This window comes from Rhynchophorus ferrugineus, unplaced genomic scaffold (genome assembly GCF_030347505.1).
Source record: "Rhynchophorus ferrugineus isolate W39M unplaced genomic scaffold, kcgeb_rfMv2 rfM9, whole genome shotgun sequence".
NCBI classification, from domain to species: domain Eukaryota; kingdom Metazoa; phylum Arthropoda; class Insecta; order Coleoptera; family Curculionidae; genus Rhynchophorus; species Rhynchophorus ferrugineus.
Window position 1 is genome coordinate 6,851,148 of NW_027472588.1, and position 17,518 is coordinate 6,868,665.

At 33.6% G+C, this 17,518-nt stretch overlaps 1 protein-coding gene across 1 annotated transcript in view; it reads left to right on the forward strand.

Moving 5' to 3' along the window:
• Positions 1–17,518, forward strand: part of Rpn2 (Regulatory particle non-ATPase 2) — a 172,855-nt gene that overhangs the window by 117,902 nt on the left and 37,435 nt on the right. The window lies entirely within an intron of this gene.

The following is a 17,518-nucleotide window of genomic DNA, read 5'->3' on the forward strand; positions in this document are numbered from 1 at the left end:
GTCTCTTTGAATCTAAATGTATGCTATTAATGTATGTTATTAATGTAATGTATGGACATATATTTTATAGTATACCCAAAATTCTAACATATATAATTCTGCCATAGAAAGTCCGACACAGAGTGAAAGAATTGTGGTTAGGAAATATAAAACTAACATGATCGAGTAGCAGTAGAACTCAATACTTACTACAGCAGAAATCATCATTCTCATTGTTTCCAACAAACTCCACATTTGGTGGCTCATAGCGGAGCCTCAAACCTTTGTTGCGTTCGACCCTCTTACCTTGTAGATTCTAATGAAACCTACTATGAATAAATTGAATAATTTGTGTCAATAACTAACCAAATGACCGAATTTATTATCCGAAACTATACATTGCTTATGAACCCGATTTAAAGAAAGCAAAGCAAAGCAACCTAAGCCGATTATTCGTAATTTTCTAAGCGCCACAATAAAAATTCATTAAAGTTATTCGACCGCCTCAAGTTCTAGCTTAGTTCTAAATCCGTATTTCTCGTTCGGGTTTTAAGATTAATATAAATAAGACGGTCATAATAACGACATGGTATCCGTGAATATAATTGAAATTAATGATGGAAGTTTTTAATGTATTGTTTCCATTATTCAAGACGGTGGGGATTTTGAAATATAGAGGGTTTTTTGTTTCTGATTAAAATTAATTGTTTATTCTTTCGCTTTGTTTCTAGTCCGTAGGTATAGAGGGGAGGATTGTTATAATGGATTGGCCGGATAGTTACTACAGGGGCTAGTGGTATTATAATATAATATGATATTAATTTTTTTTGCTATAGTTAATTTTGTTTTTCACTAGTTGGTTTAGCATCACCAGTCGACACAGTTTTCTTGAATTGTCGACCACTTCAGTAACTAATCTCTTATATAAAAACATGTTATTCTAAACCTTGCTCTAAAGTCTATGTCTGTCCATTAATTTTATCATATTAGATGACGGATGGTATTAATATCTTTAGTCTACGCACTTCACTGTTATCTGTCACATGTAGATCACATTTAGATCTGCATTATATTCGTTATATATTTTAAAGGAATATCACGCTATATATTGTCATTAGAGAGGTAGTAGGAAACATTGACCAAATGGTCTAGGTGTTTATTTTGTACAATAAAATCGTTTTCGGCGTTGGGCAAGCCAAAATACATTTGATTAGTTTCAGTCTAAGTTGTTTCGTTTATAATTAAAGACCTAATCTTGTCATCATCATCGTCAATCCATAGACTTTGGGACAATGTGTACTCCTCCAATATTCTGCTGTCAGTGCAACTGTGGTTCACTGTTCATTCGGCAGACATATTCAAACCCCAAAAACAAACTTAATTTTTCATACGAAACATGTAGAATTTGCCTTAATCGTCGTTTTTAAAATGTTACAAGATGTTACTTACAGATGTTACATTGTAACCGTATCTAATCTTTAGAGCCACACAGAAGAAATGGCAATATTGTCATTGGAATGAGATTTTGTAGCTGTTCTAATTCAGCTTATTACTGCAGCAGTAGATACCACTTTTTTTCTGCTCTATTATTGATAGCAAATACTTGAACTACTGCACTAACTTTAACTGGATTCCGTTGTAATTTACAGTACCTATTAGTTTCTTTGTTTCTTCATTAACTCTCGAATCACCTGATCTTATAAATATACAATTCTTCAATACAACCAATTCAATTCTTCTAGACAGACACTATAATTTTTATTGATTTAAAACGTGTCCATTGACAGATTCCGCGCAATCTGTCAGACTGAATGTTAATTATTATTTTACCCGAGTGGAAAATTGATTGGCCCTGAACGCCTTAATTTCGTTATTTTATTGCGGCGGTCGTTTAACATCACGTGTTAAATAAACTTTAATAATTAATATGCTACGAGTTTCGTTTCTCGCCAGACTAATTGACGTGCTAAATTAATTACGGCTATATTTGTTTTAGGTAATGATTTAAATCGTCTTATGGCTTTGGGGATTATTATGTTCGGCGTTTAAAAGACGTGATTCTTTGACGTTCTGGTAGTTGACGTGATTAGTTTATGGAAAGTTTCGTTTAGTGTTTCTGATGTACATTGATGGAGCTGATGGGGGGTGTTTCTGTTTTTTTTTCAAGTAGTATTGTTTTTTCTTTCATAAAATACCTGTTTTTCTTGTATATTTATTTTTATTACTCGATTCTGCGAAAAAACTAAGAATAGAAAGAGAATCATATTGAAAAGCTGTGACCGCCACTGTCAATTTCCTGAATAAATTTTTTAAATTTAATCTATAGCTTAGTATATATACCTAGGAGGACCCATCGGCACTATCTTAGTCTCTGGTGTATTTCTATATTCATAAAGAAATTGTGTGCAGCGCGCTACACTATAGACACAAGATCGTATTACGTATTGCAAGATTGTATACACAAGATCAAATGGTTTGATTATTTTAAGTCTGTGTCCCCTTCTGGTGTTACTATAATTGTAACACTTCATTATTAACATGGGAATGGAGTTTCTACTCATGTCTTCTTCCTTCTCATGTAATTCCTGAGTGAGAGTTTGTATTTGATGGTCTGGATGTAACAGGTCAATTGAAAAGTCACCGACCTGACACACAGGTGGCGCTACTAGAATTAAATCCATATGGTTTTTAGTTAGCCCTGACCCTCAAAAGATGCCTGTATAAATTTGACAGCTGTCGGATCATTAGTTTGTGAATTATAACATTTTTAGTGAAGCAACTATTGTTATTGTGAAAAAAGTGGATAAAAAGGAATTTCGCGTGTTGATAAAATATTAATTTTTGAATTAATTTTTCCGGACACTGCCCCAAGTAAATCAACCATCAAAGATTGGTATGCTAAGTTTAGACTTGGTGAAATGAGCACCGAAGACACTGAACGCAGTGGACACCCAAAAGAGGTTGTTACTGACGAAAACATACGCAGGCGACACAGCAATATTGGCATCCCATGAAGATCAGGTCACAGCATCAATATTCCTACAAACCCACCTGGATCAAATACAATTATGGTTGAAGACGTGGCGCATTAAAGTCAATGAAACAAAATCCACCCATGTAACGTTTACCCTGCGTAGAAGAACACGTCCACCAGTCAATATCAATCACCGTCAACTCCCCCAAGCAGAGCAAGTTAAATATCTTGGTTTATACTTAGATCGACGCCTAACCTGGAAGAAGCACATACTCTATAAACGAAAACAACTTCGTCTGAAATTATATCAAATGTATTGGCTCATCGGGCGCAAATCCAAGTTATCATTAGATAACAAGGTGTTGCTGTATGAGTCTATGCTCAAACCTATTTGGTCATATGGAATCCAACTATGGGGTACCGCTAGCAAATCTAATATATCCATCATTCAACGGTTTCAAAATAAAGTGTTGCGTGCCATTACATAACGAGTGTAATTCAACGTGTTTGTGTGAAGTACTTCGAAAGACTGTCGGTGCATCCCAATGTACTCGCTAATCAGCCAAATATGCGACGTGATAGTGAAGTGCGTAGATTAAAACGTTTAATACCACCTGATCTGATTACTGGACATATATAAACTTTAGAATAAGACTAATTAATTAAGATAATATTTTATACAGAAGATCGCTTAATGAAGTGATTTTCTGCATGACATGTAAATAGAATATAGACATACGAAATACTTATTGCCTATAGGGCAGATTGTGGAATCACAAAGAGTAAAAAAACAATCTTTAGATTCTGAGTAAAGAGTCAATAAGTAAACAATAGTTGTCTTTTTGTAATGTCTACATGAGCCGTATAACTTAAAATCTAAAATGTATTTTAAATGTTGAAATGAAAATCTGTATCGTGCCAAAGTTGTATGCATATAGTTGATTATATTTTCAAATTTATATGAATAAATTCGCATCGAACAATATTAAGTTATTTTATTTAATTATTTAAACCGTTTTTGATTGGATTGGTTTGAAATTCTGACTACGATGACTTGACTAACAAACACGCCATTTCCGAATAAACACATTGTAGCTGTTTATTTAGAAAAATCTGGATGGGACTGGAGTTATCTGCTCTTCGGTTTTATATCTTTTGCCTCGCCTGTGGTTGTAAAAACGTCGAGATACATGCCAGTTACATGCAAATTACTTTTAGTTGAACTAACGACTATGGTTTAAGGTAAATGGAGTATCCACAAAGGGTTATGTGCCTTTTTTAATATAGTACCGATTTCGAAAAACGTAGATGTCACACGTGTGTTTTAAGTGATTTAGACTTTCTGATAGAATATTTAATATTTATCTAACAGAAGAATGATTTTGACAAATTAATGTGAAATCCAAGCTGATGTTCATTATACCTTTTCAATATACAAGTGATATGAAATTATGCGAAACAGACATAGCGCTCAATATGATAGCGCTATATTCGCTGATTTTTATGTTGAGGCTTCCAGTATTCTTCATGATATAGTTAGGACTGCATAGCTTATACGGCTATATGTAGAATTAATGAGGAGATTACCAAAGCATTGACAGCTGACGGATTGATGTTATTGTGAATCTAAACGAAATCCAGTTAGGGCAACTGCAGGTGTTGAAGTATTTGGTAATACAGAAGAGACGACTGTAAAGGCGAAAAGCACTGTCCAGACGCATTTATTCTAAACCAGATTGACAGGATTTCACAGCTACGCGTTGTTGTTTTCAAGAGTTGTGGTTAGGAAGTATATTTAGGTTTAATTTATGTTTACAAATGTTTTGTTGAGGTAATTTAATTATTTATTATTTAATAGAGAAAATAAACAGCAGATAATAAAAAAATAAATCTATAAGGTGCGTATTATGGGTGAGCAAGGGGATATTCATGTTAAGTAATATGAAAACAGGATTTGTTTGAAGGTTATGGTAAAGAATAGGAATGAAAAATGCTCATTTATATCTATAACTTACTTCGTTCTTTACTTTTTATTCCGCTATTCAATCTTTAAAAGGATAGCTGTCATATATTTGCCTCTCATTAAATTTATTTATTTCAATTTTACCATCACGGATAACTCATCTTTAGGACTAAAGACTTTAAGTCCACATAAAGACTAAAAACTCACCGACAAATGAGAAATTAAAAGATTCATTTTAACTCTTAATGCACAAATTAATGTATTTATTAATTGCAATATTTGATCAGTTCTTAGTTCACTAGATATCAAATTAATTTGATAACGATTTTTGTTATTCTGGAATTTTGTTAATCTGTATCTACAGGATTAAATTTCCGGATATATTGTTTTTCTTTCACAGATAAATATACCTACGTTCCGATAAAATGGGCACATTAATGTGTTGTCCCTACAAATATTGCAAAATGTAAATTTATATGATCACACATTTTTTAATAGTTAAATCATAACTACCATAACTCTTTAATAGTTCCAACCAATATGGGAATAATCAGAAGTAATACGAGGGTGACTATTTATATTTCGGGAATAGGAAGAAAAATCAAATAGTTAAGCTGTAAATTTTTAGAGCATTTATTCCATTCCGAATGAGGTATCTTCAAAAAATGATTTTTGAGCGCTTCAATAGCGTCTTCGGGCGGTGAAAATCGTTGACCATGCAGTTTATTCTTCACAGATGGTAATAAAAAGAAGTCATTGGGTGCCAAATCAGTACACATCAGTTCGATGTTTTGAGTGCTCAAATAGTATCTTATTTGAGCCGAACTGTGAGAGCTCGCATTATCATGATGAAGAACAGTCCGGCGTCTCTTGTTTGTTTACCTCATTTCACCGAAGACTTCTGGCAAACAAATGGTTGTGTACCAATCAGAATCTTCTGTTCTACGATCCTCGAGGATACGATCCTGAGGTACTGTTGCAATGTGACCAGTTTTCCCGAAGAAACAGGTCACCATTTTCTTTGAAGTACTTCGTGCGAGAATAATTTTTGGATTTGGTTCATCTTGGTACACTCATACAGTCAACTGCTGCCTACTTTCGGGCTAATACGAATATATATCCGTGATTCGTCACCTGTCACGATTTTATAAACGTCTTTCGAAGCACCGCGATTGAATTTCTTAAGCATTTCTTTGCACCAATGGACACGAGCTTTTTTTTTAACTATTGTCAAATTATGTGGGATCCCACGCGAACATAACTTTCGCACAACTAAGTGTTCATGTAAAATCGCATATATGCTGGTGGAATTAATGCTTAGGGATGCCTCAATCTCTCAATAGCTGACATGACGATCTTGCTTAATCATTTCGCACACAGCATCGATGTTTTCTGGCGCAACAGCCGATTTCAGACGACCTTCACGAAATTCGTCGGACAGTAAACTACGACCACGATTGAATTCACTAAACTAGCGATACACGGTGGTTTTTGATGGAGCTTCATCGCCAAAAGTCAAATTAAGTTGATTAATGCACTCTTGTTGTGATAATACACGTCGAAAATCGTAAAAAATCATCGCACGAATTTGTTCGCGATTCAGTTCCATATTTTGTCGAGACGAAACTTTCAACTAAATATAAAATAAACAAATAGTGTTGGTGCGACAAAATATTCTGAGTACGTATATCGTCAAAAATGTCAAACTTTACGATGGAACCGTCAGATTGACTCACATGACAACACTGTTGCCAATTCCCGAAATACAAATAGTGACCCTTATACAAAGTCTTAAACAACACTTGTAAGGACTTGTCTTTCGGTTTAAAATTATTCTGCCGGCATTTTACGGAACACTGCTGCTAAATTTTAGTCACAACGTAAAATTACATGTCAATAGTACAGAAATATGAATAATCTACTGTATTAGAGTTAGAGCTGGTAGCGAGTAGCTGATTTGCGCTTATTTCATTTTATTGGAATGTACTTATTTTTAGATCATATTAAACAAAAACAAATTCCTCTGTATGACCTTTAACCGTGTTAAATTGAAAGTCTTTCGATGCAAAATTTTCGCTAAACCGTTTAATATAGAGCTTGCAATTTTTCGTTAAGTATTGACATTGTCAAAGATTAACTCTCATGCAAGTTATTTATTTTCTTTATTTGATATATTTTAGCTGGCGCAAATCCAAGTTATCATTAGATAACAAGGTATTGCTGTATGAGTCTATACTCAAGCCTATTTGGTCATATGAAATCCAACTATGGGTTACCGCTAGCAAATCTAATATATTTATCATTCAACGGTTCCAAAATAAAGTGTTGCGTGCCATTGTTGATGCTTCGTACTATAATTCAAATAAAGTGATACAACGCGATATTCCTCTTGAACCTATAACGAGTGTAATTCAACGTGTTTCTGTGAAGTACTTCGAAAGAGTTTCAGTGCACCCCAACATACTCGCTAACCAGCTAAATATGCGACGTGATAGTGAAGTGCGTAAACTAAAACGTTTAACATCACCTGATCTGATTACTGGACATATATAGACTTTAGAATAAGACTAATTCATTAAAATAATATTTTATACAGGAGAGATCGCTTATTGAAGTAATTTTCTACGTGCCATGTAGATATAATATAGACATAAGAAATACTTATTGCCTATAGGGCAGATTGTGGAATCACAAAGTGTAAAAAGATGTATTTTAGCGATGCTGTTGAGAAACTAATTAACTGTTAACTCGAATGTGTGGCGTCGTCCAAGTTGGACAGTTTAAACGAGTCGCACTTGATGTATCTATAAAATCCACACATTCTCCGAAAGGTCATACGTTATACCGTTTAATAACTTGTGCTGAATTTTCGCCATAAACAGAACAAATAAGTATCGAACTGCCACGCTTTCAGCAGCCGTAATTCCATCGACGTATTATAACGACGAACTTTATATAGTTCCAGCGGATATGTCCGACATTTAACGTTGCTAAAATGTTCGCATCTCCCATCAAATTTACTTAGTTCGGGAACCCGATGCGGTCTAATCGATAGCGAGCATTAATTATAACGCCATTTCCGGCTAGGTTCGGTTTTGTTCGGTGGTAATCGGTACATATTCGAGCATCTGGTTCTTTTGGCCCGGTCAGCGATCGCGGAAACAATGCTATCTGATTAGTTTGAACACGTGAACGAATGAGCCTGTCAAAGTCGTCCTGTTTTCAGACGTATGCAACATTCTTGAAAACAATAGGGATAAGAGGTTACGACTCTAACCTATAAACTATTGCGGCTGTATAATTAACGATTATACGATAGTTAACGATAACGATAGTTTTTAGATGTATGTTACTATAATGTTAAAATAAATTATATTTGATAACATTTCTGTTAAATTATTTTGTTTGGATTAGAATGTTGCTGTATATCAAGGCCAAACTGAACTAAAACTCAGAATTGACGCGACGTTTTGACGCCACAAATGTATATGACATATGTACAAAATAACTTTGAATAGACTATATTTTTTTGTATTTAATCAAATAATATTTACCTTAAATTCTGAGGAAAATCGTACAAAATCTTGGTTTTATTATAATTTTTTCACCCCAGTAATTTCAGAAATTGTCAAAATTGTTCAAGAAAAAGTTCAAATAACATCTCAAGATATACAATATTTCATGTAATAATGTATTTCCAATAAAACGTCGAATTAACAATACAATGCTTAATAACTCGAACTGTTAGTTGCGTTACGATACAATTAACGTTAGTTTCAATCGATCGATGATTAATATCTCTAGGGTTTTTAATGACGTTTAGAATTTCATTTCATCAAGGCGGTCCATCGCAAGAATTTTCAAGTTCCCTCCCCGATAATCGGGCTTTTAAGTCTGATTCGCTTAAACGGATCGAAATTCTCTTCGCTACAACCGTTTCGTTTAGCGCTTAGAAACAATTTTATTATTTGGTTTAGTTGAAAGAGAGTGCGGATATATTTATTTCGTTTATTTTGAATAGATCCCGAGCGACCGTTGGAGAGAAGCATAGAGGTGATAAAATAAGTAAAATACCTTAAGTTTTTCCACTGAATGAACGTGGTCGTCCGTTTCAGTGAAGGATAAAGTTTACCATCGGTTACAGTTCCTACACCATCCGCGACAGACTTTAGGTCCAACTCAACCAGACGATTGCGTGGTATAAATTCTGGCGACCGCAGATAAAACCGAGCAAAACTGTCTGTTCTATTCCACTTCAAGAAGGAGTTCCTCGCATACCGCCTCCAAATTTAAAAAGTCCCTATCCCCTAGCTCCAGAAGGTATCATGCCTCGGTCTTCAATTAGACCGTTGGTTCCAATGGTTAACCCAAATTCAGCACGCAAGTTACAAAAGCAATGGCGTGTACAATCTACTATTTCCTCCCCTCTGTAGAAAAAGCAAATTTCCAATCCCTCAAAAAAGAGGCTCTGTACAAAATCTGGTCCATCCAGTCTGCCTCTAAGGAGCACGCACTTCTCCGTAACTTGTATTACTCCAAATGTTCCAATCCAAAAAAGTCCGCGCGTTACTCAATGCCTCATGGTTTATGATGAAGGCGAATACACGCCTAGAATCAGGCATCCCGTTTGTGCTTCACGAACACGCTCAGTGTAAGGTTCTCCCTAGGCGCCATAGAACACGATAACAACTTGATCAAACCCCTAACTATCCATAAACCCCGTTAGTTAAACCATATATGACAATCCCAGTTGTAACCCAGGGTCTCTGTCGCCCGCAAAACCTTTCTATTCTGAACCCGAAGCGACATGAGCAAAAGACACTTTGGTTCTAGCTGGTCATCTTGGATAAAGAAAAAAATGTTAGAGTAGTATATACATCCTAGAATTGTTTTGTGTGGTCTTGCAGTGAAAAGAAGGTACTGAGGTCGCCATTTCGTTGTATTTGATTCGTTAGTTTAAATTATTACAGGCATCTGTAAAGAAAATATTTTGCCATGAAGGCATTTCATTGATCAGGAATATTATTCGGTATTACGTGATCTGCTTGTATTATCACGTGACTAATATGTGATGTCACATTTTACTAGTCATTAAAATTTAGAAGAAAAACAAGTATAAATACTGATACAATTTATTAAAACAAAATTATATAAATATATAGTTATAGATATAATGTGTATACATAAATAATAATTAAATATATAAATATTTATCATTTCTCATATTTAATGCAATCACTTTAATGAGATATATTGCAGTTTCCGTCTTTTTATTCTCTTACAATGAAAGCAGACTAAGTCGGTGCCCGTTAACATTTTTATTTACTTGTTTAACACAAAAATGTATTGGGGCAAGTTCAATAAACAAAAAATATTGTAAAAAATGTGGATTGGAGAATTAAAACGATAAAAATGTATGATATTTGCCAAAATTAGTGCTGAGCTATTATAATGGAAAAATCCAGGAGTTAAATATAAGAGACAGCAAGATAGTTCTATTAACAATCTAATGAAACAATGATGAGATATTATCTTATCTATAAAATCGGGCCCACTTTATTGGTCTACGAATTGTATTCTTTTGTATTTTGTATTTTGTACTAATGTGTAATTGAATGTAAACAAAAATAGAATTTAGTTAATCGCACAATATTAAAAATTCCCCCCTATCCTGCTTAAGTAGCCTTAAGCCAAAGCATTAATTCAGTATCGATCAATCAAATACTAACGTATTTTATGTTGCCACACAAATATTGCCGTCATATACAAACATTATTTAAGTTAATCTTCTATATATTACTGTATGCGGTGAAGTAGTATTGTTAAGTGAGGTAGTACTTTAAAAATATTTTATTCTAACAAGATGTGGCAACTTGTAGGCAATATAAAGAAAACTATTATAATATAAATACATTATATGTCACGTCATCGGACACCACACTGATTTCTTAGAATACCCAGTGCCGTATTGTATATGTACAGAACAATCAGTAAACATCGTAAATCACCATTAATAAATTAATGGTTGTCTGCAGTATCGGTATACAGACATAATGATGATAACACCGAAAAATATACCTTAACATCTAATGTGTAAATAATATAATTTCTTTTCAATTATAGCTCTATAGGCACTCACCTGATATGGCTCTGTGGGATTTGTTCCCTACTCAAGTTACCACTTCCCACAGCTTAGAAGAAGCACCGAAAATCGTATATTGCTTGCGATGACGAAAATAAATATTGATGAGACATTCCGTTTTTAATAAAGTTAATTAAATAAGACGTTCTTTGGCAGTGTTCGAAGAACAGTATATTATATTCATTTGTAGTATATTCATTTTCTTGTTTAATTCGAACACTGTTATGCTACATGCATGCCCTTAACAGCACTATTAAGGTTACACTTTCAACGCACTACTACTATATTTGATCATTCTTCGGAACATTTCGTAATTTGTCAGTAAGAAATGAATTTGTATTTTTTTTTTATTTTTGCCCAGAAATCAACAACCTCAATTTTTGTATTCAGTTTGAATTGTTGCTGCGTTTTCGGCTAAAAGGTCTGCTGGACATAAATCAGAACTATTCGGGGACGAGGATATGTTTTCGGAATCTCGTATTTTATATGCAACACTCACTGATATTGCGTAGTCCGAATTTAATACGGAAAAGGCGTCCAACCCTGTATATATATATTATGAAAAATAATATAATGAAATTTCAACATTACTTAGACAAAAAAAAACCGTATAACTTCCCCGAACTTTTCTATTATTTTATTCGTTTCTCATAAATATGATCTTCACAGCAGGCCAACAAATTGCAGGAACCCTCCAGCTATTTTATTATAACTCTTCGCATTCTAAAAGTTCTACGAACATTCTTAAACTTTTGGCTAGCCGTAGAACCTTTGAACGTTCTCTGGAAAAATTCTAATGATAATTTTCAAAGTTTCCGATATAAAGCGCGGAATATAGAGCCCAATTATTTCCCAACCCAACTTACCGTAATCTAAGAAATTGGAAAATAATTCTGTAGGTTTTATATCAAGCTTATCGTAGTTTTTTTCGGTCTACTAAAACGTTAATTCTTGTCGTTATCCCTTCGTTTTTATGAACGTACTGCTAATTAATGTACTCCCCCACATATCCGGTGTTCTGAATGACACGTCTGACAAGGGAAAGTGGGGGAATTAGTTATAGTGACAGCGTGTTTTTCATTTCTAATGTTGAGCATTTCCTGGCTGAAAATGTCAGTAATTTATTCGAACAATGCACATCACTTTAAGGGTCCGTTGAAATATTGATGCGGGATATAAAGTCCTATTTTCGGAAAATAAACTGAATTAACTTTTATCCTGTTTTCAAGTGACTCAAAACATTCTTCTATTTCAATTTTTCTTTACATTTACCATTGGGAATTATCGACTGAAAATATTCGAAACAGTCGGTAGTCAAAAATCTAGCGACTGAAGATAGTAATTACTATTCCAGTCAAATATGGGCTTCGTCTGTTTTTCTATTTGTGATAAATTTTCTAATTTTGAGACAAGAAAGGATGGAAATAATTGTTTTATTCTCTGTGCTGTACAGATCAGCTCATTTTAAATAATTTTAAATTAGCAAGTAGGAGTATGAAAAAAGGAATAGAATAATGATCCCAAATATATTTAATCGTGTTTTAATATTCGGAAAGTAACAATGATATAATGTAATAAAAGTAATTAGTTTATTTGTATTTCATTGTTTGTTAATGTTTTTTTTGTTCAACCGTGCTGTGAGACGGAGATGTACATATTTATTTTCGAAGTTTCTTTGGGAAAGAAAATGAAAGAGATAATTCCTGTAATTTATTACCTTCAAAATAACAGTTTCATTTTGAATGACGTAAAATTTTTATATTTTATATATTTGACTAGATTGTAGGTTGTAATAAAAATACAATAATATTTTTATTTTTCGTTAATAAAGAATATTTTAAGAATATTATTCGTAGAAATTTTAATAAAAGAAGTTTTAACACTCAAAAGACTTGAACAAACGTCGACGCAATGGTTGCCAAGATAACATAAATGCAACCAACATTATTTTTCTGTTTATCAGTCAAAATGTTGTTCTTTATTACTTTATTGCTTTAATAAATAATCTTGAAAAATAAGGTTCTAAGATGCGGCTATATTAATAACTAGTAGGTACTAAAATAGTAACTGAAAGTACACGACTGAAACAGTCGATAGTAAAAAGTAGTTGATTACTAAACAGTCGATAGTTCCCAACGCTATTTATATTAATTTATATATTAGCTCGTTGAAATTGTGTAATAATTTAGATCATCAATTATTGATATAACCGTTTTCTTGACTCGTCTGAAAATTAGCCGATCTATCTTGTCTTTATCGACTTTTTTTGGCAACCATTTTTTTGATCTTCGTACTTACATCGGATCTGGGAGAATAGTTTTTTTTTCTGGAGAAAATTGATAAAAAAGGAGCTTTGTTTTGAATAATGTCCGCAATATAGAAACAGCAGTGGTGTCGATATTAACAAAGAGCTTGGCATTGGTCATAAAACTCTTTTGAACCATTTGCACAAAGCTCTTTATCATAGCTCTATCTGAAAAGCAGCGAAATATTATGGAACATATGTAATTTAAATAAATTCATTCTTATATTAAATGTTTTTCCCACTAATATGCCCCTTGTCTATTAACCATATTTCTCGCCTATTATTATTAACAATTAAAACTATTAAACTTCGTTTTATAAAATAACAAGTTCAATGCGCAATTTTTTGTGGGACACACTTAAATTTTTCAAGTTGGATATATCTGACCAACATTAGAATATCAAATGGGCTGTCGAATTTGTCGAATTCCACATATGCTCGATCTATTTCCTACGAACGTTCGTAAAAAAATGCGTAGGATTACCGGATTATATATCACTTAAATTGACAGTTTGTTATATCAGTCAATTTCGATTTACCCCAAAATAAATTGCTCTGATTTTCTATCAAGATTTCTATTTGTATCTTTTAATTTGAGTTTTTGGTTTGAATTAAATTGATGGCTAATAGACGTCATTGAAGTCGTACTGAACGATAAGCTGGACTATTATCAATATAACAGGTCAATTGAAAAGTCCCCGTCCTGACACATAGTTACCGCTACTAGAATGCACATGTTCTTTAGTTAGCCCTAACCCTCAACGGATGTGTGTATAAATTTGACAACTGTCGGATCATTAGTTTGTGAATTATAGCATTTTGAGTGAAGCAACTTTTGTTATTGTGAAAAAAATGGATGAAAAGGAATTTCGCGTTTTGATAAAATATTGCTTTTTGAAGGAAAAAATACAGTTGAAGCAAAAATTTGGCTTGATGTTGAGATTCCGAACACTGCCCCAGGAAAATAAACCATAAAGGATTGGTATACTAAGTTTAGACGTGGTGAAATGAGCACCGAATGCGGTGAACGCAGTAGACGCCCAAAAGAGGTTTTTACCGACGAAAACATTTAAAAAATCGACAAAATGATTTTGAATGACCATAAATTGAAATTGCATGAAATAGCAGATACTCTAAAGATATCAACTGAACATGTACATCATATCATTCACGAATATTTGGGTATGAGAAAGCTTTGTGCAAAGTGGGTGCCGCACGAGCTCACTTTTGACCAAAAACAACGACGAGTTGATGATTCGGAGCAGTGTTTGAAGATGATCAAGCGTAATAAACCGGAGTTTTTGCATCGATGTGTGACAATGGATGAAGCATGGCTCCATCATTTCACTCCGAAGTCCAATCAACAGTCATCCAAGTGGACTGCACACGATGAATCCGCTCCAAAACGTGGGAGAACGCAACAGTAGTCTGACAAGCTTATGGCGTCTGTGTTTTGGGATGCGCATGGAATAATTTTCATTGACTACTTGGAAAAAGGATGGACCATCAACAGTGACTATTACATAGCGTTATTGGACCGTTTGAAGGACGAAATCGCCGAAAAACGGCCGCATTTGAAGAAAAAGAAAGTGCTGCTTCACCAAGACAATGCACCGTGTCACAAGTCAGTGAAAACGATTGAAAAATTCATTAGTTGGGCTTCGATTTGCTTCCTCACCCACCATATTCTCCAAATATGGCCCCTAGCGACTATTTCCTGTTCTCAGATCTCAAAAGAGTGCTTGCTTGGAAGAATGAAAGGTGTAACAACAGGTATTAAAAATAAATCACAAATTATGGAATTATGGAATAAATAATATGTTGCAAATCATATTATATAAAATGGATAAAGCAGAACAAACTACGAGAACTATTGTTAAAACTTGCTGAAAAATCAATTCAAATAAAAGAAATAAAAATGTGAAATATTATATTAACTGTCTGGAAAGCAAATTAGCAAAACCTATCTAAGAATTAAAAATATTTCTTTTCATCCAAAAAGGAGATATGTTTCAGTCAGCGATGATATTAATAGGGTTTACGAAAAAAATGTTCTATAATTACTCGACGTCAATGGACTTACTAGGAGGGTGATTAGACAAAACTTTGAACTGGTGTAACTAGGTTCCATTATGGATAAAAAGTGGAAAGTACTCGCAATATATGTACCGTGTGTATGTAATTGAAGTCTCCTAATCGGCTGGACCAATTTTAATGACATATTTAGCATGTGATTATGTGAATTCGCGAATGGTTTAGATTCATAACCGGACCCGGTAGGTGGCGCATAAAAACCAGTAATTTTGATTTTTGATTATCATAAAATAATGAAGCCGAATCTTATATCCCTCAATAAGAGTGGGAAGCGTTCACCCCGCAGATAAATACGGTTGTACTTTTCGACCGTGAAAACGGCATTTTCCAGGACCAATTTTCATCTTCATCGAATCTAAATTTAAAATTTCCCTTCTCTGCCAATTGGCGTCGACAATTCTTAATAATGACCGCTTATTTCTGAACGTAAAATTCCGATTTTCATTAATAGGTAACAGCCGTGAAAGTGGTGAATGGCGCTCATCGCTCGAGACCAAAATAGAATTCGAATTTCCCGCCTTTCTGCCTTTTTTCCCTATCGCCCGCTGCCCACTTATTCTAATGGGATTCGTGGATTGATTGAAATCCAGACGCATCTGAACAGGGGATTGTGTGCCAATGCCCGAATAGTGTGTTAATTGAAACCATCAGCCCGTGGAAATAATCTGGGAAGCGTGTGTATGTGTGTTTGTACAGCAGCTACAACTTGAAATGTAATTAATTCGTACGCATACGTAATATTTATTTAATGACGCCTTTTTTTAGCTTAATTACACACAAAATCATAAATAAATAAACTATAAATTTAACATTGTCTATATATATAGTCTGAATATGGAAGGGTTCAGAATGGTGGTAAGAATACGAGTTGTAAATAAAATAGAGTGAATTTTGAAGAAAATAATAAACAGAGAAAAACAAATGAAAAAATAATTAATAAAAAAGAAAACATTAATAAGAATGGCAGAAGAAAACTCCGCAAATACATAAAATACTTGTGATTGTTATACAAACTTGTAACTGTCAAAGCAATGATATAGAAAGTATATTAAACAATTAATGCAGAGACTGGATGAAATGACACAAGAAATGAAATGATTTGTATGTATTGTTACAATGGACCAGGAGTGGTTTTAGGAGTGACCTTTTCGTATTTATAGCACTAGGACATTTATTAATGTTCACTCACTACCCTTTAATGTCACTCTAATTTATTTCTTATTTACTGCCTTAGATGTTTTTTTTTTAATTGGAAGTCAATACCACACTTTTTTATTATTATTGCACATCTAAATACTGATATCCTGATATCACTCTATAGACTCTATCTAGCACAACACTTATACGTTGGTTTTCTGTTCTTTCGTTATCCGCACTTGTCACCTATGCGGCTTCCATTCCTTCTGTCTGTACCGATACATTAACACTTTCTTGAACGGTTGTTCAAACATTTTGTTGAATATCGTGTAGAAAACGGGATTCATCATCATCATAAAACTCCCGCCAAATTTATACTAGACTAAAATACCTCATTAATAATATTTAATTTTGGAATAAACTAAGGCAGGAACAATAAAACCCTAATCCGTACGTATAATTTATATTTCCATTGTATAACTACATTATATATATAACATATAAACGTGTAATGACATACACATTATCAAGCATGGTTTCCCCTTTATATCTTTTTATACAGCCTTAACTTATATTACATAATATCACAAGTTTGTGCACGTTAAAACGATTCTAATATAGATTTTTTTAGAAAAAATCCTTTAACAATAATCGTATGTACATATGAAAGAGTAGAGCCTGGATAATAGACACCACGGTCACTATAATTCTTGTATCATGAGGATTTATGGCCAGGAAAATAGATGTTTTACTTGAAAACACATTTACTAAACGCAATTTTCTTCCTGCTAAGGACTAGAAGACAAGTTAACTGTACATCTCTATTCTTTTAAACAACTACTTTGTTATGACGAAGCATTTGTTTCCCCGTAATTTATGTTTACATAGTATCACAAATTAGTTTAAACCGATTTCTATAATAAT